This window comes from Phascolarctos cinereus, unplaced genomic scaffold (genome assembly GCF_003287225.1).
Source record: "Phascolarctos cinereus isolate Bilbo 61053 unplaced genomic scaffold, phaCin_HiC Scaffold_4;HRSCAF=312, whole genome shotgun sequence".
NCBI classification, from domain to species: domain Eukaryota; kingdom Metazoa; phylum Chordata; class Mammalia; order Diprotodontia; family Phascolarctidae; genus Phascolarctos; species Phascolarctos cinereus.
Window position 1 is genome coordinate 588,888,781 of NW_027555847.1, and position 22,953 is coordinate 588,911,733.

Consider the following 22,953-nt stretch of genomic DNA (forward strand, 5'->3'; position numbering starts at 1 on the left):
AGTATAGTGAATACTCAACTTGGATTTGAATCTTACCTTACACTAGTTTTGTTACCTTGGGCTGGTTACTAGACCTCTCTAATCTTCAGTTTCCTCATTTTTCAAAAATGAAGGTAATAGTATGACCTTTCAGGCTTATTGCCAGGGTCAAAATGAGATAAAGAATATGAGATGCTTTGCAAACTCTAAAGCATCATATAGACGTTGGAACTAAGAAAATCAATGATTCAGTCACTCTTACAGATAACAGTCTTTCTTTGCTTTAGTTGATGACTTCATGAGTTGCTGGGACTGAAAATAAAATTATCACTTGGTTGCCAGCCTCTTAGTGAGGAACCTCTTCCAACCTAGCTGGGCTGGTCCCATGGAGAAAGATACTTATTGTATTTCTAGCTTGGACCAACATAGTCTGTAGAGTAAGTTTTAGTGGAGACTTGGTTGGCATAGCTCATAAGAACTCATTCAAGTTGATCAATATTGATACAACTCATTTTTAAGGGAAGTCATCATCATAATACTTTGATGGAATTCTAGCAGATTTATCCATAACAGAAGAGAGAACCAACCGAGACATACGAAGATCCTTATTCTGGCCTACTTAGAAAATGATTGGAATTCCTGGAAATTTCTGATCTACTCTGCCATCTTACCAAAATCCCCAGTCTTAATCCATAAATTACAAGTCATTCTTCTTTCCTCTTTTGTTGTTTGTCTTAAGGTGATGAAAATATGGTAAAAAGCAAACCTCCCAATTTACTGATAGGTAAGGGGATTAATCAAGGGGTAGCATGGTATAGTAGACAGTAAACCTTCATGGGAATTAGACCTGGGTTCAAATCCCACTTCTGACACATACTGGCTACATGACTTTAGGCAAGTCACTTAAACTCTCTCTGCAGAATAGGTGCTGATCTTGTTCCTGCATTTTCTCCTGCTGTTCCCCATGCCTAGAGCTCTCCCTCCTCATCTCTGCCTCCTGACTTCTTTGGCTTCCTTCAAGTCCCAGCCAATATCCCACCTTTTCCAGGAAGTCCATTCCAATCCCTTCCATCTATTGAACATGTCCTATTTATCCTGTTTATAGCTTGTTTGTACATAGCTATTTATATGTTGCCTCCACTATTAGATTATGAACTCCTTGAGGACAGGAACTGTCTTTGCCTCTTTTTTCATATATCCAACACCTAGCATAGTGCCTGGCACATAGTGAGTGTGTAAAGAGGTTTGGTCCTGACACCCTCTCACCCACTTCCAAAACCCCAGGAGATGCTAGAATATCTGGAAGGCAGGGCATCTGGGTTTTATAATTCTTTATGTACCTCACAAATGCTATGCTGGAGATACTGAAAAAAATTGGTTTAAACAAGTAAATGAATACTATATCCAAGGAAAGTCCATTACCTTTTACTAATTAATCCTGATTCCCAACCATGAAAAGCAAGAAAACAACCATAAGATTTTACCCATATTAGTTTAAAATATAGAAGAGATTTTGAAAAAAAAGCAAGAAGTTCAAGGTGCCCAGGATCAATGGGTCTATGAGAAAACTTTCAAGACTTTGACAATAAAGAGGAACTAAACATATTCTTCACTATGCCAGGAATCTGTTGTTATGGGACAATCTTTGATGGATCATTACTCATTTGTAAGAAAAATAATCCTAGTCCAATTCCCACCCCCAACTTCTTTGCAGAGATGGAGGTCTAAGGCTGTGGGACATTGTGTATAATGTCAGACTTTTTTGATATGTTGATTAGTTTTTATGAAAATTTTTTCCTACCTCTTTTTTTTCTTTATTATAAGGTGTGTCTCTGGGAGGTGGAGGGAGAAGAGATCCAGCGGGAAATATAGGTTATATAAAAACAAAGGATATCAGTGAAGGTTATTATAAAAAAAGATATTCCTAGAAGACGTCTGCTTTGGATCTGGGCACACTATAATGTTTTCAGAAGCTTTTCGGGGTGGAACTGGTTTCTTTCTGACTCAGGTTGTATCTGAACATGGCTAAACAAGTAGAGAATATCCCAGTTAAACCACTTACTCTGGTATTTTGAGGACTGATGCTCAGTTCATTTGGCTATGGCACATCTAGTTAGCTTGTTTAAATAGACTGGGTTGGAGCAATTGTAATTGCCCTCATTGTGTATTTATCCTTAGCCTTCCTTCTCATTTGTTGATTTTGACCTTTATTGTAATCAGTAATGTCTCTGCAAATTAACAAACAATCAACTATTAAATTTTCACTTTGTGTGGAAGAGAGCTGTCTTTGAGTCAGAAGACCTGAGTCAAGGCCTGCTTGTGGCACATGTTGGCTGTGCCATCCAGGCCAACTCAATCTTTTTCATCCCTGCCAACTTTTTAAGACTATAAATTATGACGAACTACCATTTTGGATTGGTAGTGGGGGATTTCCACACTGGTAGTTTCCTACACTGATGAAATCACAAGTGCAGATCAAAGAAGTAAGCCAGCACTTACAGAGGTCAGGTCAAAAGAGAGAGCACTTTCTGCTGACTTGATCACATTCTCTGATGCTGAAGAATAGAGTTCATCAATAATTTAAAGGAAGAAAACGAAACTGGGTTCATAGTAACTCAAGGTTACTTTCATAAAAGAAGATGTTTAATTAGTCATTTGTTGGTATTTTGGGTCCCTGAATCTTTTTTCTAATTCGTGCTGCAATGGGATGGCTTGATTGACTAAAAATATAAACCACATGGTAGTGCTGACGAAAAATACTGGTGTGGTGAAAAAAGTCCAGATTTGGAATTAGAAGGACTAGGTTTGACTCTCCATTTCTGCTATTTGATACCTGTATGACTTTGCTCTTGTCTCACTCAACCCTTGTAGACTGAGGATATACGAAGTTGTTTTGATTCTCTTTGACACCATCTGCCTGATGGAGAAGGTTTCCTAAACACAGCTGCTCCCAAGGACTCTGAGATATCTAGCAAGCACAGTGAGTTTCTTCTGGTCTCATGATGGCAAAATATGATTTTCAATCTTGGACTAAGAACAACAAATGGTAGAAAGATGTGACTGTGGGAAAGATCTTTTTTTCTTGGAAATAGTCTTTTCCCAGAGACAAACAATTGCAGTTACCAGACAAGACATGATAATAGTTTCTTCTACTGTGAATACAGACATACTGGTGAGAAATTGGGTCCTAATTTCTGTTCAATTGCTGGCTTTTCTCTAGGGGAGGTTGGCTTTTTATTTCCAGCAACCAATGGCTAGTCTCCCTCCCTTCGTTTCTTATTAATGGAATCATAGAAAATAAAGACTATCTCTGGCATATAATGATGATGAATCCATTAATGATGATGATGATGATGGAGATGGATGATAAAACTAGCATAGCACTATATGCAACTTAGGGTTTACAAAGAGTTTTACAAATATCTCATTTGATCCTCAAAACACTCTTGGAAGGTAGGTGCTACTATTATTCTCATTTTACAAATTAAGAAACTGAGACAGAGAGGGGTTAACTAATTTGTCCAGGGTTACACAGATATTAAGTGTTGGAGGCTAGATATAAACTCAAGACTTCCTACTCTGGGTCCAGTGCTCACATATTAAGGGCTCAATAGATATATGTCGATGAATTGCTGAGGCCCAGGAAACTGAAGGAAAGATAGAAAGCCAGGCAATGACCTAGTAGTTCCCTCAACCAAAAAGCTTCTTTCTAGTTCTTTGCTTCTTCCTATGTTTCTCTTTCTGTCCTAATGTCACTGGAAATGGATTTTAAGCACTCTGCCCATCTCTAAGAGCTAGAATGAGAGCTAGCATCAATTTTTAAAATGGCATCCTAGATAGAACGATGAACTTGGAGTCAGGGAGACCTGAGTTAAAATCCTGCCTCTGATATTTCCTAGCTTTTTGCTACTTTGCTAACTTTTGGGATGATAAACTACTCCCTTAGCCTCTTTGACCCTCGATTTCCTCATCTGTAAAATGAAGATGATAACACTTACGGGATCTCCCTCATAGGCTCAAATGATATAATAATTATAGAGCCCTTTGTGAAATTTAAAGTTGTCTGCACTTGGTATTATTATGTGATCACACATTTAGAACTGGAAGGGACCCCAGAAATCACTTAATATAATTCTTTTATTTTTACATGGAGTAGGGGGAGTTGATTAATTCACCTTTGATAAATTAATTTCCCCCAGTCCAGTTGTTATAGTCATAGAAGGTAAGTAACAGAGGCAATAACTATTAAGCTCTTAAATGAAGTGACAAAAAGGGCTTTTACTTTGTTACTTCTTTATGAAGTATTAAGAAGTTTTCCTCGATGCTGGGCTGTCTGCCATTGGTTGGCTAAAGAGTGATTACACCTCTCATAACCAAGATTACTTGATAGCTTTGGAGACAGTTCAGGCACCTCTAAAGAATATGTGACCTCTGGTATCAGAGAAGTAAGCCAACCCAAAGAAGAACCAAAGGCTTGAGAGGGAAGTGCTCTCTGAATTGAGAGGGGTGGCATGGGAAGATGCTTCTCTCCACCACCCCATGAACCCCTAATCTTTCAGTAGGCTTACCTAAGAAGAGACGCTGTAGCCAGCAGGGAGCACAGAAAGAGAGAGTTTTGAAGAGTGAGATCTTGGCAGCAGAGAAAAGAGCCAGCTAGGAGAGTAGCAGCCCTGGCATTCAGACATTGAGTTGCAGAGAGGAGCAGGTCAGGGAAACAGATGAGTGATCTTCCTAGCAGAGATACTATATCTAGTGATTGAGCAGTGTAAGAACACCGTGAGAAGAGAAAGGGCACAGAGGCCTTGCAGCATTTGAAGATGAGTTGTCTTGATCATATGGGTTTCCTAAATGTGGGCTTCTCTACTAGTGTTCTCATTCTTCATACAAGTGCTGTATTAAGGGGAGAGTGCAATGAAAGGCTATATAAAAATCTTTAGCCACCTCAGTCAATGCCTTTGCTTTGAACCACCACCACTACCATACTGACCATAAGCTCCTCTTGGAGCCCGATGGAGACACCCCAGGACCCTTGCCTTGGGAACAGCATGTTAGGAATTGATACCTGCTCCTTCAGGGGCTGCAGCCAAAGCTACGGAAGACCTAGGTAAGAAAGCTCTTGCTACCAAAGGCCTTAGCACTTTTAAATGGTCCCACGTCAGGAACTGATATGATTTTCAGTGGAAATGACATTAAAGAAAAAGCATTATCATTTGCTTTGCTGAAGACCATTGGACCTTTCCATCTGACTTACAGCTGAAACCTTCCATGTGTATTGTCTCTCCTGTTAGAATACAAACTCCTTGAGAGCAGAGACTCTATTACTTTTCTATTTGTATTCCCAGAATTTAGCACAATGTTTTGCACAGAGCAAGTGCTTCATAAATACTATATTCATTCATTCATTCATTCATTTTTCCAATTAACTGTAACTATTTGCTGACTACTGAAGTTAAGTGAACCAGTGGAGGCTCATGAGTTATAATGTTAGGAGTATGGGCTCAAAGAGTACCTTGAACCTGAGCTAGTAGTTGCCATCTGGGAGACCCAACCGAAGAATGTGAGTGAGCTGGGGAGAGTTAGCTCTTGGAGGGTGTGCTACATACAGTATGAAATGATAATGAGTATTTTAAAAAATTAATCTGTCCATCCCACTATACCTCTCCTCCACTGAATGAATTAAAACAAACCTGAAAAAGGAAATCCCTTGATACATTTCTACATAGTTCAGCCAAACAAATTCTCATATTATTAAGTGCATTTATGTATACATATCTGAAAATATGTGTATTTTAACTTCAAAGCCTTGAATTCAGGAAATGAATGACCTGTTTCATCTTCATTATTTTAGACTCATAGTTAATTATTATGTTGATCAGAGTTCTATCATCTTTCAAAGTTGTTTTTCTGTGTAATGTTATCATTATATAACTTGTTCTCCCCATTCTAGGATCCCCTGAAATCTATTTATGGATGATTTGGGGGTTCATGGACCTTGGGTTAAGAACTCCTGCTCTGAAGTGTCCCTATGGCCCAATGGTGCAGTAGTGTCTCTGGATGTATAAGTTTAAGAAAACTGGTTTTAGCTTTATAATTTGGCAATAATGTGTTTCTTTGGAGGGAAAGTAAAAATGTCCATTTTTACTTCATGCCATGTTTTAAAAACGAAAATAGTCTAGTAGCTAAGAACTGGAAATTGAGGGGATACCCTCAATTGAGGAATGTCTGAACAAATTGTGGTATATGATTGCAATGGAATATTATTGTGCTATGAGAAATGACAAAGAGGATGATTTCAGAAAAACCTGGAAAGACTTATATAAGCTGATACAGAGTGAAATGACAGAACCAGGAAAACATTATGCACAGTAACAGTGATATTGTGTGATGAACAATTGTGAATGACTTAACTATTCTCAGCAACACAATGATCTAAGACAATCCCAAAGGACTCAAGATGAAAAATGTTATGCACCCCTAGAGAACTGGTGGCATCTGAATACAGATTGAAGCATACTATTTTTCACTTTCTTTCTTTTTTGGTTTTGTTCTAGCTTTCTTCCACAAAATGACTATTATGGAAATGTTTTACATGATTGCATATATATAACCTATATCAGATTGCTTACCATCTCAGAGAGGAGAGAGGGGAAGAAAGGAAAGATAGAATTTGGAACTCAAAACTTAAAAAAAAGTCCAAATATCAAAAATTCTTTCACATGCAATTGGGAAAAATAAAATATTATTAAAAATAAAAACAATATAATTTTAAAATTATAGTGGAAGCCTTGTTATGACATGAGTGTTGGAAGACTGGGCAAACATTTAGTAACCATAACTGGGTTTATATAAGACTTATACTGCATCGTTAGTGGAGTTAGAGTGTTGTCAGGATGGAAGTCAGGAGGATCTGGGTTTGAATCGAGCCTCTGAAACTAGTTTATGTCATTGTGCAAGATATTTAATCTCTTTATGCCTCAGTTTCCTCACCTAGCTTTCTTCAAGACTCAGCCTTTACTCTCCCTTCTGCAGGAGCCTTTCTCACTTCTTACCCTGTACCCCTCTTCCCTCTGAGATTTACCTTCCATTTACATTGTACTGTATATATCTCATATGGATACAAATATTTACATGCTTTTTCCTCCATTAAAATATGACCTCCTTGACATCAAGGACAATGTTTTTGCTTTTCATTGTATATCCAGTACTTTGTACAGAGTCCAGCACATAGTAAGCACTTAATAATTGCTTATTGACTGACTTCTGAAAAATGGGAATTATCATAGTATCTCCATCACAGGATTGTTGTGAGGCTTAAATGAGATAATTTATGTAAGACACTTGATGAACTTTAAAGCTATATATATATGTATATATGTATATATATATATGTAAGTGTATATATATGTATATATACATATGTATGTGTGTGTGTGTGTGTGTGTGTGTGTGTGTGTGTATATATATATATATAAAACTTGTTATTACTGTATAGCTCAGGGGTTCTTAACCTGGGGCCTGTAAACTTATTTTTAAAAAGTATCAGGATGATTGCATCTCAATATAATTAATTAGCTTTGCAATCCTATATATTTTGTTTTATGCAAATAAAAGCATTATTCTTAGAAAGGGACCATATGCTCCATCACATTGTCAGAGGAGAGAAAGGAAAAGGAGAAGAAGAAGAGAAGAAGAAGAAGAAGAAGAAGAAGAAGAAGAGAAGAAGAAGAAGAAGAAGAAGAAGAAAGAAGAAGAAAGAAGGAGAAAGAGAGGAGGAGAAGGAGAAGAAGAGAAGAAGAAGAAGAAGAAGAAGAGGAAGAAGAGGAAGAAGAAGAAGAAGAAGAAGAAGAAGAAGAAGAAGAAGAAGAAGAAGAAGAAGAAGAAAGAAGGAGGAGAAGAAGGAGGAGGAGAAGAAGAAGGAGGAGGAGAAGGAGAAGAAGAAGAAGAAGAAGAAGAAAGAAGAAGAAGAAGAAAAAGAAGAAGAAAAGAAGAAGGAGGAGGAGGAGGAGAGAAGAAGAAGAAGAAGAGGAAGAAGAAGAAGAAGAAGAAGAAGAAAGAAGGAAGAAGAAAAAATAAGAAGGAAGAAGGAGGAGAAGAAGAGAATATCTGACCCAGCTGGACTTTAGAAGATTCGATTTGATCTAGTGTTTCTTGGAGTAAAATGCAGAGCAGTTTTACAGTGGGGTCCAATTGTATTAGAATCTACTTCAACATGGCTTCTGCACATTTAACATAAGCCACACTTTGCAGTGTTGGATTTCTCTGTCCAGTTCCCACCCCTCCACTTGCTTTTCCATGTTGCCTGTACTAATAGTGTGGGAAAAGGATTAGGAAACACTTAAGCTCTCTCTCTTTTTTTAGATTCTGCCTCCCTTGTACTCCTTTGACATGGGCAGCCAGGGCCGTGAAGACCACTCTGCTTTCACCAGTACCAAGAATTCATAGTAAGTGTCCTTCTTTCACTCGTAGGTAAACATTTTCAGCACTTTTCACATACTCATTTCTCACTGTAGTTTTGTGGATAGATTGCTGTGACATCATAAGGATGGCCACCCACACAGCTGCTGACAGAAAAGACAGGTTGGTAGAGAATTCTCCAAGGGCCTGCCTGGCAATTTGGTAAGTCCAAGGCCCTATTCCGTGGGAAGCCTTCCTGCTAGGAGATAATAATAACAACAAATAATAGTAATAACCACTGACATTTCTGCAGTACTTTAAAGTTTGTAAAGTGCTTTATAGGTATTATCTCATTTGATCCTCACAACAATCCTGGGAACTATATTATCCCCATTTTACAGATGAGGTAACTGAGGCAAATAGAGGTTAAGTGACTTGCCCAGGGTCACACACCTAGCAAGTACTTGTAGCAATATTTGAACTTAAGGCTTCTGGACTCCCAGTCCAGTTCTCTACTGGACCACCTAGCTGCTATAATAGAGTAGTTATAAGAGGAAGAGTCTGCAACTATATATTAGAGAAAATGCTAAAGATTCTTCTTCCTTTTTCCCCCCTCTCCCCTCCCCCCCATTAGAATATAAGCTCTTTGAGAGCTGAGATTTTTTTTTTCTTTGTATTGCTAGCACTTATCATAGTGCCTGAAGCTTAGTAGGAGTTTCATAAATGCTTGCGGATATGGAGTGGGAGGGCTGATGATGCATCTCTCTTCTTACTATTAAATAAGATGATAGTGAATCTCTATTCTTTCTCTTAGCACAGTGCCTGGCAGATAGTAGGGGCTTCATAAATGCTTGTTTCTTCCCTTCTGACTTAGAACCCTTCCATCACTGAAAATAACTTGACTGTTTTTTAGGTTCCTGGCTCAGGATTTCAGCAGCCAAGCACTCTTGGCTTGGGATAACTTTGGTTATCCCAAATAGTCTGAGTTTTCATTTATGTGCCTTCCGAATCCTTGTTATTTGAATAACATGCTGTATGAGTCTTTGATCTATATGTTCACAGTTGGAGAAGTATTCTTATTTCTGTATTCTAGGGATAGACCTCGGCATTGCTAGTGATGGGATCTGGTGATTCACCCTTCCTACATGAATCAACACTCACTGTAGCTTGGAACCTAGTCTCTGAATGTGGAGAAATGTGATTGGGAAAAACCCCCCAAAAACCATAAAACCTTGATCCTTCCTTGGTAACACTACATAAGGGTTGATTGCTATGACATATATTTTCAATTTCTTATGCCAAGGGGAAATCACAAACAAGAGGACTAAACACACAGAGTTCAAATCCAGCCAAGTAAATTACATGAGGAAGGAAGCTTCATTCTGGCTCCTTGGTGAGTGTGACTGATGAATGGAAAATAAGATGCTCTGTTTAGCATCTAAATCTTCCATGGATATTAGGCAAAACACAAGAAGGCATCTGCCCATAATAACTTTTCCTTATGGTCATACTTTTTTTCTTTTCAAGAAAAAAATTTAATTCCAAGCTCCTAATATTATTTAGGAAAAGGGGGAGGAGATTACATCAGTTACTCTCATAACCATTTTCTAGGGGGCAGAAACTCCTTAGTTTAGTTATTAAGAGGATTTATTCTGTGAAGATTGGATTCAGTCAAAAGGCCATGGTTGAGGACCTAGAGGGCCACATGTGGCCTTGAGGCCGAAGGTTCCCACCCCAGGTTTAGCCAGTCAACAAGCATTTCTTGAGTGTTAACCAAGTGTCATGCTCTGGGCTAATGTGGTTCCTGCCCTCAAGGACCTCACACTCTGTTGGGGGAGACAACACCCAAACAATTATTTAGGTTTATACCAAATAGATGGAAAACAGTCTCAGAGGGAAAGCATTAGTGGTGGGGAAGATAGGGAAAGGCCTCCAACAGATGATGAGATTTGAACTGCTTGAGTTTGGTAGAGACCACCTTTTCTATAGCAAGTTGAGAGGGGCCTTTGGTGAGTCAATGACTCCTAACTGACCAGGCAGGGTCTTCAGAGGCTGCTATGCTTGACTAGGCTTTTGAGTCTCAATTTGATCAACCAATTAAAGGTTGGCCTCTGACTTAGATCAACTTGGTCAACAAAGAGGAACTCTGCCTTCAGAGCTCTTCAAACCTGATTGTCCAGCATTTAAAACCAAGAAGGAAGCATGGAGTTTGTGGCTACTTTTCCTTTACTTTTGTTATTCAGTGGTTTCTGACTCTCTGTTGACCCCATTTAGGGTTTTCTTGACAAAGATACTGGAGTGGTTCACCATTTCCTTCTCCAAGAGCTCATTTTACTGATGAGGAAACTGAGGCAAACTGGGTGAAGTGACTTGCCCAGGGTCACACAGCTAGTAAGTATCTGAGGTCACATTTGAACTCAGGAAGATGAATCCTCCTAACTCTAGGTCTGGCACTGTATCACTTAGCTGCCCTGTTACTTCTCTGTAAGGTATCAAAATTGTAGTGCTTAAGTACTACGAGGCAAAGATTGTTTCATTTTTTTTTCTTTGTATCTTCCACACCCACAGAACCTGGCAGTCAGTAAGTGCTTAATGAAGACTTGTTGAATTTCATTGAGTTGAATTATTGAAATGTGCATGGACCTTATCATATCTTCTGGTTAACACACGGATGTGCTTCTTCTTACCTTCTCAAACTGCAATCATACAATAATTAAATATTGGGAGTCAAAATCAATTTTCAAACTTCCATCAAATCCTTAAACAATGTGCATATTCTCTATCACTAAATAGTTTGTGAATGAGCATTTAGATGCTTACTACTACCAGGCAGAGGGCTATGTACCAGGCAAAAAAGCAGTCTCTGCTCATAGGGTGCTCACAGTCTAGTGAGGGAGACAATATGCAAACCTCTTTGTACAAACAAGATACATACATATATGTACATATATATGAACATATGAGATAAATTGGAGACAATCAACAGAGGGAGGGCACTAGCATTAACTGGGATCAGGAAAGACAGTGAGATACTAACTGGGACTTGAAGGAAGCCGGGAAGTGGGGATGAGGAAGGAAAGAATTCCAGGTATGGAAGATAGCCAGTGAAAATGCCCAGAGTAGGGAGATGAAGGGCCTAGAGAGAGGAACAACCAGAAGGTCAATGTTATCGTGTTGAAGAGTACATGGCTGCGAATAAAGTGTGAGGAGATTGGAGGGGACCGTATTATGAAGGGCTTTGAGTGCCAAAAAGAGGCTTTTATATTTGATCTTGGGTCAGACCTGTACTTTGGGAAAATCAGTTTGACAGTTCAGTGCAGGATGGACTGGAGTGGGTAGAGACTTGAGGCAAACCAACCAGCAGGGTATTACAATAGTCCAGGCAAGAGGTGATAAGGGACTGGACCAGGGTGATGGCAGTGTCAGAGGAGAGAAGGGGGTAGATACTAAAGATGTTAAGAAGACTTGGCAGCAGATTGGATATGGGGGAGTGAGAGAGAATGAGAAATTGAGGATGACTCCTTGGTTGGGAGCTTGGGTAATCGAGAGGATGGTGGTAGCCTGGACAGTAATAGGAAAGTTTGGAAGAAAGGAGGGTTTTGGGGTGAAAGTTTAGTTTTGGACTTGTTGGTGTTTGTGGAATATTCAATTTGAGATGTCCAATGGGCAATTGGAGATATGAGGCTGGAGGTCAGGGGGGAAGTTAGGGCTGGATAAGATCTGAAAATTATTATCATAGATAGAGATAATTGAATCCATGGGAGCTGTCGAGATCACCAAGTGAATGGTAATCAGGGAGAAGAGAAGAGGGCCCAGGGCAGAGCCCTGTGGTATACCCACCATTAGTAGGTGACCTGAATGAAGATCTAGCTAAGGGGACTGAGAAGGTTCAATCAAATAGGTAGGAGGAGAAACAGGAGAGAGCAGTATCACAAAAACCTTGAGAGAAGAGGGTGATTTATAGTGTAAAAGGCTGCAGAGAGGTTAAAAAGGTTAAGAATTGAGAAAAGGCCATTAGATTTGAATGAGTTCTCTGAGGTCACGGCAAGATTCAAACCCAGGTCCACATCATCATGCAGTCTCAAGTTAAAAAACTAGTCCACCATGATGCAGTAACTCAAGCCCAACAGGCTATTTCCTTGGGCAACTCCTAGAATTTGCACTTCCATCTCTGGGACCCTGGGCTCTGAGTGATTATATTCACCCTGTCTTGCTTAGATGCAGGCACTACATCTCAGTGCCAAGCCATGGGGTGAATACAACTCTTTTTAACTGCCCTCGTTCCCCCTCCCCTAGCTCTGAGAGCTACAATAAAATCAAACTACCAGTCCTCAAAAAGTCCTATCAGTCAATTACCTTAAAACTTCAATCACCATTCCCTCTCACTTTCTTTTCCAAAACACTCCTCCCTGGCCCCACCTCAGAGGGTTATTGTGAAGCATAATATACACAAAATGTTTTGCCACCCCTAAAGAGCTGAATAAATTCTACTATTATTAGTTAACACGTAATGATTTTTTTTCATGCATTTATTCATTCAACAGAGAGTTTATTTGACAGAACAACTTCAAAAAGCTTCCTTTTGCCACTTTGCTATCAAAGAAAGGGGGCCCTCATCATTCTTGTAAGTTCAAGCTTCAGTCAATCAAGCAACAAACATTTATTGTGCTCCAGGAACTGTGCTAAATGGTGAGTTACAGAAAGGCAGTCCCCACCATTAAAATGAAACAAAACAAAAACCCCTCAAAACTCAAATCTCTCAATTTGAGAGGACTCAGATCTTTAGTTTTCATTTTCAGCCTCAAAAACCAGTTCCTTCCCTACACTCACGGGATTCTTAGATAAAACCACTTCCTTATTGTCAGTTTCACTTTCTCCTATATCTCCAGTAGCTCCTGGACCAAACTGCACACAGGCCAGGCTTTTTTGGCCTGAGGATGCTGCTTCCGAAACTAACTCCATTCAATCTTCCCCTGAGTTTTTCAACAACTTACTCCCTACATTTCTTTTAAAGAAACTTATATTATTGGTTCTGATTAAAAATAGACGTATTTATTTTAAAAAACCCTCAGGCTAAATGACCAATTTACATAATAAAATTCTACATGAAACCTAGAAACGGGTGCCCCAATGCATCGGGGCAGGATGCACTCCAGAAAGAGTGGAGTGAGTGGAGGAGCTGGGATCTCCCCAGCTTGCCCTTCCGCAGGGCTGTTACGCAGGCTGCCCGGGGCTGTTGAGGCGGCTGCAGGTGGACAAGAGGGGCCAGGGCCACATTCCTGCCGCTGCAGGCGCTGCACCCAGAGGCCTGCCCGCAGTCACGGGACTCGGGGCTCGCAGGGAAAAGCTTTTTCTTGGCGGTGCTCCAGAGGCAGAGAACAACCTGGCCCGGGTGCCCGCACTCCTGAGCTGCTGCTGTCGCCCCCGCCGCGGCTGCTGCCGCCTCTGCATCCAGTGCACGCGCGGCCGCTGCCGGGCCTCTGTACACGCGTGCTCCAAGGTGCGTTTGTAGCGGAATCCGGGTGGTGGTGGGAGGGCCGGAAGCCTGGGGAGCAAGATAAGAGCCAGGCCTTCAGTGGGGACGGGATCAAAGGATGGTAGCAGTATTCTAAAATGGGAAGAAAAGACTCCCCTTCTGCAGTGGTGCTTACAAGTCAAGACATCACCTGTGATGTCATTGGTCCTCTTCGGAAAACGGAGGAACAACATGCATTCCATGCATTAAGCACCTACTGTGTGCATAGTAAGTACTAGAATTAGTGAAAAATGAAACAATCCCTTCTGTCTAGGAGCTGACATTCTATGTGGGGTTGGGGAGGAGGGAGGACGCATTTATATTGAAAGTACCCCAGAACTTCAGCAAGACTTGAAGTGCCCTTGCAGATTTCAGTCCCTGGGTTTTTACAGAACAGGCTAAGGCCCAGCCTGCTGAAATGACTGACCTTCTGGGGCAAGCCCAGATCCCGTGACTCCTAGTGTTAAAGTATTATTCATGGCTTGTAGGAAACGTCTTACTTAATCCCCCTCCACCCAGTCCCCAGAGAGATGAAGTATAACGGAACCCTCCGAACAGTAATACAACTAAGACCCCCGGGGGTGGGGGCGGGGGTGGAGGCAGTTTAAGCAAAATTTCTTAAGAATGAGGTAGGGGAAGCAATTGGTAGCCTCTCTCCTTTCTCCACAAATGATCCTTCCTTTCAAGAATCCACTTTTAGATATCTCTTTGACACTTAACTTCTACTTGTGTAGTTATCACATGTACCCCGGTTACATTATAGCCTCCTTGAAGTAGAAATCATATTTTATTTCTTTGTCCTGCCTCTATAACCTAGGAGAGTGCTTTGTTCAGAGCAACAACTTTATAAATTAGGTGGGGCAGCGGACAGGGCTCTGAGCCTGGATTCAGGAAGATGTGAGTTCAGATATGACCTCAGATACCTACCAGCTGTGTGACACTTAATCTTCAGGTTAAGTATATGGCATTTGCTTCCGTTTCCTCAACTGTAAAATGGGGATCTTAACAACACTTACCTTCTAGAGTTGTTTTGAGGATCAAATGAAGTATTTCTAAAGTACTTAGCACAGGGCCTGGCACTTAGTAGGGCCTATAGAAATGCTTATTCCTTTCCTCTTCCCCCATTTGTTGAATTGTGTCTTCATCCCTCTGTCCCAACCACCCTCAACCATTTTTTCCTCATTCCTCTGTCTCTCATCCTAGAGTACCTAGGAAACTGAAGAGACATTAACAAAGGAATCCTTTATTTATGTACAGACAACATGGGGAAGGGCATATTTGAGAGTTTTCCTACTCAGACGAATTTTTTAGGGGAAGAACTCTGGATTTGCAAGGGTTCAGAGGATTTGGCAGGCTGGCTCCAGCTGATCTGGAGACACACAATTACTAACTGTTTAAATGTAAGCAAATCAGTTGGGCCTATGATTTCTTATCTCTAAAATAAGAGTTTGCTAAGAAGGATTCCTTTTTTCAGGGAACTCATCTTATAGTAGAAAGAGCACCAGCTCAGAGTCAGAGTCCTGTCTTTGATGCTTACAACCTGTGTGATCTTGGGCAAAATGATTTCACCTCCTCAGGCCTCAGTTTCCTCCTCTGTAAAACAAGGGAGTTGGACTTGATGGCTTCTGAGGTCTTTTCCTGTTTTTAATCTAGGATTCTATTGTTCTAGCTTATTATTTTATGATTTTAACATTTTACTTCCTATATGTAGAACTATGTTACTTATGGTGCTGCACAGGCTAACCAGAAGTAGCTTATTTACTGATCTACTAAAGTGGATTAATTGACACCTTGTGTGAACGTGGACAAATCACTTTTTCTCTGTGAGGTTCAGTTTCCTTATCTGTGAAATAGTGGGGTGGGAAGGCAAGGTCGTTGGACGACATGCTTTCTGAGGGCCTCTACACTTCTAAATCTCTGACTACACTATCTAGTGATGCCACATAAGGTAGGGACAGTAGAGAAATCTGAATTGGTTGTTGGTGTATCAGAGGGAAGCTTTGGGGAAAGAATCTTCAGCAGGAGAAAGGTGGCTTTGCTTTGAGTTTCAGCTATGCCATTGGCTAGCCTTGTGGGTCAATCTCTAAGCCTTACTTTATTCAAGTAGAAAATGGAGATTATACTGTTTCTGTGAAGATGCCTTGTAAAGCATCTAAGTGTGAACTCTGATTATTTACCTGATAGAGATGAAAAGTATAAACTTAGCATTTTTGTGAATTGAATTATATTTTAAATGAGGATGGGAGTCTGGGCTATTTAAAGGAATGTATTTGGTGACTTAGCAAAGTGAATGATCACTCCTAATTTAAATATGTTTGTTTTATCTGTCTTAATTTTTCCATACACAGGGTGGCCCAAAAGTCTTAAGTCTGTTACAAGCTGTTCAAGTAGCACTAATACTTTTGGTTCACTCTGTGTCACTTAATTTAAAGGGAGGAAGATTTATAACACTTACCTGCTTATGTTTTCCTTTTACCCCACTAATTTTGAACTGTTAACAAATAATCACCACAATGCTATGCAGTCATATTAGCTGACATTTATATGATGTTTTAAAGTGTGTAAAGTACTTTACAAACATTATCTCATTTGTTCTTCATATCAATCCTATTGTCCCCTTTGTACTTTTGATTTGATATCCTTCAGGGGCCTCTCCTAGTCTAGCTCATTGCTCAGGCCCTGGTGGGAAGCCAAGGGCACTTCAGTATCTGGGACTCCCCCAAGTGTAGTTAGTGGCTCTCTTAACATACTTATGTTGACAAGGCTTCAAAACGCAACAGTTTTATTTATAGAGCAAAAGACATATAAAATATTCATTTTCAACTTTGCAGAGATTCAAGAGGCTACCCTCTTGCCCTCTTGCTTCATAGGAGCTGTGCATATAGTGTGACCTCAGGTCATTAAGGGGAAGGCTGAAATTTGCTTCTCCTTCTTGGTTCTCTGAATCTTACAGATCTTCCCCTGACAAATTCTCTCTTCTTGGTGTTCTAACACTGTGTTATTGCCAATAGGTATAATAGGTCCTTCTTGCCATTTAGACCTGCTTCTCAACCCAAAGCTATTTGGCTCCATTCCAACAAATAGTGCCAGCTTTTGAACATTTGGAATTTGGAGAGGATTGCAATGGTGCCTCAAGTAAAAGTGTTATAGCTCTGTCCTTCCCCTAGAATGAAGGTGCTAACCTTGGATCCATGGACTCTTGAGTGATCTGTAGATAGACTTTATTTTAATTGGTTTTCTTTATAAGCCTACGCATTTTTTATGCATTAAAAAACATTATTTTGTGAAGAGGTATATAGGCTTCACCAGACTGCCAAGTGGTTAAGAATCTCTGCTCTCAAATATTAATTTCCTCCAGCCTATTGAAATCTTCTGCCCATTTATTTCTTCATCCCGCCACTCCACCCTCAGAGCCTTTTAGGTGGTTGTGGGAATATCTGAGCCAAACCAATAGGTTTTCTTCTTTGGGTTGACTCATGACAGTTTGGTAGTACTTTACTGCCTTCCTCCCTCAGTGCCTGGAGAGTGTGCCTTCTGCTTGGATTATCCTTCCCAACTGAGTCTTTTGGTGATGGACAAGCCATTCCCACCTTACTTTCCATGTGTTTTTTTCTTCTCCCATCATCCTCTAATATAACCAGACTACGTTATGTAAATTGCCCTGGATGGTTTCTCCAACATATCTGGGCATCACTTCTCTAGCAAGTGTCTGTGACTCAAGTGCAGACAGATGAGGAAATTGTGTCTCAGACAGATTGGGTGACTTGCCCACGGTCATAAGCTAGTATGTGTTAGAGCCAGATAGTTGATTCTAGGTTCGGTCCTCTCTTCCATTAGCTATGCTGCCTTTCTAAGTGAATGAATGTTGAGTTAAAAATTCTGTGATTTTACCAAATTGGTTTATATCAAGGTTGTATATTAGAATGTAGGCTCATTAAAGGCAAGGATTTCTTTTTTTGTTTGTTGTTTATTTGCTTTTAACAGCAACTAGTACAATGGCCGTTACAGTGTTTAATAGGTGCTCATTGAATTGAATGAGTTATCCTAGAATATAGATTACATCATTAAAGTAAGATCTCACTGAAAGCCAAAAATGTATTGGTAAAACTAAATAAAGGCAGATAGGTGGAGCAGTGAATAGAATTCTAGGTCAGGAGTTAGGAGGATTTGAGTTCAAACTTGGCCTCAGAAACTTGCTAGCTATGTGACCCCGGGCAAATCACTTCACCCTGTTTGCCTCAGTTTCCTTATCTATAAAATGAACTGGAGCAGGAAATGGCAAACCACTCCAGTATCTTTGCCAAGAAAACTCCAAATGGGGTCACAAAGAGTCAGACAATAAAAACAACATACACTAAATAATGGCACCACTTATCAGATATATTCAAGTTTTATGCAAGCTAGGTTAAAGGCTAGGGGTAGAAAATGTGGCCTATGGTCAGACCAATATTGAATGTTGTCTGGGCTAAGGATTTATTGTTCCTGAAATTATAGACTATTCCAAGGAACTCTCCTTACCCAAGAGAGTTTGCTTGTGATTCTTTGAATATCCTTTCTCTTTGGCAATTTAGTTGTAAATTCTAGCTCTTTGTCTTTCCTCTTCTCTTCCGGTATAGCAGGATTTGGGGGTGATTGAGGAGGGCACAATTTCATTCTCTAATGCCATGGTCTTGGTTCTCTACCACTCACTTGCTTCAGTGAAAGCCCTGAATGAGGCTGCCATATTTTTCCACCATTCATTCTGGGAACCTAGTGTCTTTCATTTGCATAAATTTGAGATCACAGAGCATAGACTTTTGGCGATGGAAGGGATCTTTGAGATCATGTTGTTTTTTAAATACATATTTTAAACAATATTTTTGCATGCATGTTTAAATAATTTTGCATGATGATGTCTAAACAATCAAAACTGCAAAGTGAGTAAAAGTAAAACAAAATAAAGTTATGCTACGTGCTTTAGCTGTTGTGAATGGTTGGATTGGATAAGACTGGAGCAAGCGGAGCCTACTGTGTCAAATTCAGTGGGGATCTGACATCTCGGGCTGTTTTTGTAAACCAGCAGCCTTTTCTGACCGTTCCTGCCTGTCTTCTTCTCCCTTCGTCCCCATTCCTTTGCCCCTAAATTGATCAGGATCTTTGCTTTCTCAAATTTACCCTAGTATTTTTCCTGGCCCTCCTTTGGCCTAATTATATTCATTTTTTTTGCCTTGTATCCTACTTAAATATATGTCTTGCCCTCTCTCCCCTCTTCCTAGTTAGTCTATAGGCTCTTCAAGGGATTTTTACGTTGTTGTTGTTCTTCATCTTTGAATTAGTGCTTAGTACCGTGCCATGCACTTAATGAGAGCTTCATAAATGCTTGGAGAATTGAATTACAGGGTCATATGTCTTCTAGGAATGGAACAACTAAACCAGAAGGTAGTCCTTGGGGAATGGAGTCTTAGGTAGCCAAGAGGAAGGGGAAGGGAATAAGCATTTATATAACACCTCCAGCGCCTGAGCCAGGCACTGGGCTAAGCAAGCCCTTTTACAAATATTCCAATTTGAGCTTTGCAATAACCCTGCTAGGTAGATGCTGTTATTATCCCCATTTTATGGTTGTGGAAACTGAGGCAGACAGTGCTTAAATGGCATGCCCAAAGGTCACACAACTAATATCTGAGGCCAGATTTAAACTCATGTCTTCTAGACTCCAGGCCCAGTACTCCATATACTTTTCCAGCCAAAAACAGAGCTTAGGAAGGGAAACATTTTCAGACTTTTTTTTTTTCAAAAGGAATGATGAAAGGTTTGACTATGATGCCCCATAAACATTGGTTACAGGAACAAAGGATATTTAGCCGGCAGAACAGAAGACTTGAGGTGGAGGAGGGCTTACAAAATATACTTCTACTTTAGGAAAATCAATTTGACAGCTGAGTGGAGGATGGCTGGCAGTGAGGAAAGACTTATGGCCGTGAGACCAGCCGATAGTCCAGCATGTAGTAGTGCAGGTGGGAGGTGACGAAGGTCTGTGCCAGGGTAGTGGCAGTGTCAGAGGAGAGAAGGGGGTGAATGCAAAGAGGGGTTACGAAGACAGAAACGGAAGTGTTTGGCCGAAGATTGGATATGGAGGGGGAGAGAGTGAGGAGGAAATGATCTTATGTAAGTTTCAGTTAAGGAGGAGGAGTCAGAGTCTGGCACCATTTTATCATGGGGAAAGGATTTCCTTAATAGCCTTCTTCTTAGAGAAGACGTCTAGGATTGTACTAAAGCTAATGGTCCTTACTAAAGCTGGAGGTCTAAGGATATCTAAAACTGGTCCGAGGTGAATGTGAAATATCTGTTCAGTAATCCCACAAAGTTGTTTTTACCTTACAAGGATGGGTAGGAGTATAATGAGTTTAATGCGCTATTTGGTCATTGTTTTAGGTTTATGTATACCTTTGAATCCTTCAAGTCTTAATGTCTAGTACATTTTCTATGGATTGAAATAAAGGCTTTCTCATTATGCCTCCTGCCCTCCCCACCCTCCAAAAATAAAAGGCAACTAGGTGGTACAATGGATACAGCCTGAAGTCAGGAAGACCTGAATTCCAGTCCTGGCTCACAGACATACTGTCTGTGTGACCATGTGCAAGTCACTTAACCCTGTTTGCTTCAGTTTCCTCATCAGTAAAATTAATCTGGAGAAGGAAACCACTCCAATATCTTTACCAAGAAAACCCCAAATGGAGTCATGAAAGGTTGGTCACGGCTGAAACATCTGAACAAGTGCCAGCTGTGTATGAATTTTGGGTTAATAGTAATGATGGGAATGCACCCCACCAAATATGGATTTAGTCCTGGGTGCTGGTTGAGCCTGGACTGCTGGAGAAAAAGGTTGAATGAGAATAAAGAGTTAGTGTAGGGTTATTGCCTTGAACATTTCTGTAGTTCATTTAGAATTTGACTAAATTCTTTTGCTTTGACCCAAATAGAAAGACAGGCAGTGCCATATATAAACATTTAGAGAGTTGCCAATTTTGGAAGCAGAAAGTAGGTGGCCCTGTATGAATAATTCCCACCCAGACTCCATGGAATAGTTTATGTTGTGTTTTTTGTTTCTAATTTTTGACAGATGTTCCTGAAAATCATGGTGTAGTCAATCAATCAATGAATCAATAAACATTTAGTGGAAAGAGAACTAGATTTGGACCTGGCTTCAAATCCTGGCTGTGTGACCTTGGACAAGTCATTTTTTATTGTCATTTGTTGTTAAGTAGTTTCAGTCATGTCTGACTCTTTGTGACTCCATTTGAGGTTTTCTTGGCAAAGATACTGGAGTGGCTTGCCATTTCCTTCTTCAGCTTATTTTACAGATGAAGAAACTGAGGTAAACAGATGTTGAGTGATTTGCCAGGGTTACACAGCTTGTAAGTGTTTGAGGCCAGATTTTAATTCAGGAAGATGGGCTTCCTGACTCTAGGCAGAAGCTCTATCCATTGTACCATCTAGCTGCCCTTTCCCTATAACTTCTTTAGACACCTCTCTCTCTCTCTTCTTCTCTCTCCATACACATACACACACACACACACACACACACACACACACCTTTAAATATATAAAACTTTGTATGTATAAACTTTTTGTATATGTGAACCTCTCTGTAAACCTCAATGTCCTCCTCTATAAAATAAGAGGGTTGTGCAAAATGATCTTACATCTCTTTTATGTCCAGATCTGTGATTTTTAGGTGAGAATCTATCAGAGTGGTTTTCCAGGTGACTTTTTCATTATTAGCAGCACCTCAAGGTGATGGTGGCTGTAGACTGTATCTACTTCCTTGTGTATAGATAGTTCCCTAATTCAGGGGCAAGTGAAGAAAGAAAGATGGAGATTTCAGGTCTCATGTTCTTAATTTGATGGTAACTAGAGAAGAAAAGAGAAACCCGTAAAATAAGTTAAAGTCTTGTGTTGCCTTTTTTTTTCAATCTGCGGAGTACTAAGGCCCAGGGACGGCATAAACCAATTGCTGCCGTCAGAAAAACTACTGCATGGTGCCAGTTTGATTTAGCTCAAGAGACTGTAACTTTCTGCCCTAAGGGGTAATATGATGGAGTAGACCTTCTTACTGTTCACAATATTATGAAAAAAAAACCACTAAGGCAACAATTTTTATTACTTGCCCCCAAGCCAGAGCTTTAAAATGTTCTCCCTCTCCCTCCCCTAAGCCACTTTGGTTTTAAAAACAGTCCATTCATGTGTCCTCCTGAGTCAAGCTGTTAAACTCGTTGCCTTTTAGTTCTAGGTCTTATTCACTTAATGCACTGAAGTTGTAGGCTTGACATAATCCTGTGTCCCCAGAGTTTTTGTTTCCTTGCTATTTATATAATGGCCTAGGTACAGTTAAAGGCTGTATGGTTGATGAACTCTGCCAAATGTGAACAGGTTTGTGCCCTAAAGATTCAACAGTCTGAAGACACAAATTGGTTTAATAGATCTAGGAGTGTGCTGGTAAATGTTTAACAGCTAATGTTCTCCAAAAAAAAAAGTATGTAAGACACATTTTAAAATTTAATTTGCATTATTAACATTTTCTCCATCACTTTCGTAAGTCTGGACAATCAATTAAACAATAAATCAAGTCCTGATTTGTAGCATACTCTAATTTCTGAGGTGTAAATGCCCACACTGAAAAATTTAACAATCAGTTCTCCAGAAGACTGGAGCTAGCTCAAGCATACCTTGATTATTACCATTTTCTGAAAAAGGCAAATGGCTACAGAATTTGGAATGATTCGTGATTCAGAACAGTTCTTAGAACTTTTCTTTTTATTTTTTTGAGGGGGAGGAGGAAAAAAGGATGGTTCTATACTGAATGATTAGAGGCCAATCTAGGTCACCAAAAATGCATAGGAGATAAAATTATAGATTTAGTACTGAAAGGGACCTCAGAGTAGTCCAGTTTCTTCATTTTACAGATGAAGAAACTGAGGTCCAGTGTGGCTAAGTGACTTTTCCAAGGTCACACAAGGAAGAAGTTTCAGAGCTGGGATTAGAACCCAGGTTCTCTAATGTCAGGCCTAATGTTTTTTCCTTTGCAT

General features: G+C 40.1%; 1 protein-coding gene across 2 annotated transcripts in view; it reads left to right on the forward strand.

The window, feature by feature from the left end:
* The first annotated feature begins 13,785 nt into the window (after positions 1-13,785).
* CPQ (carboxypeptidase Q) overlaps positions 13,786-22,953 on the forward strand; it is a 624,464-nt gene continuing 615,296 nt past the window's right edge. For both annotated transcript variants that reach the window (XM_020968909.2, XM_020968914.2), the window contains exon 1: positions 13,786-13,873. The gene's annotated coding sequence lies outside the window, so the exon portion shown is untranslated. The remainder of the gene's footprint in view (positions 13,874-22,953) is intronic.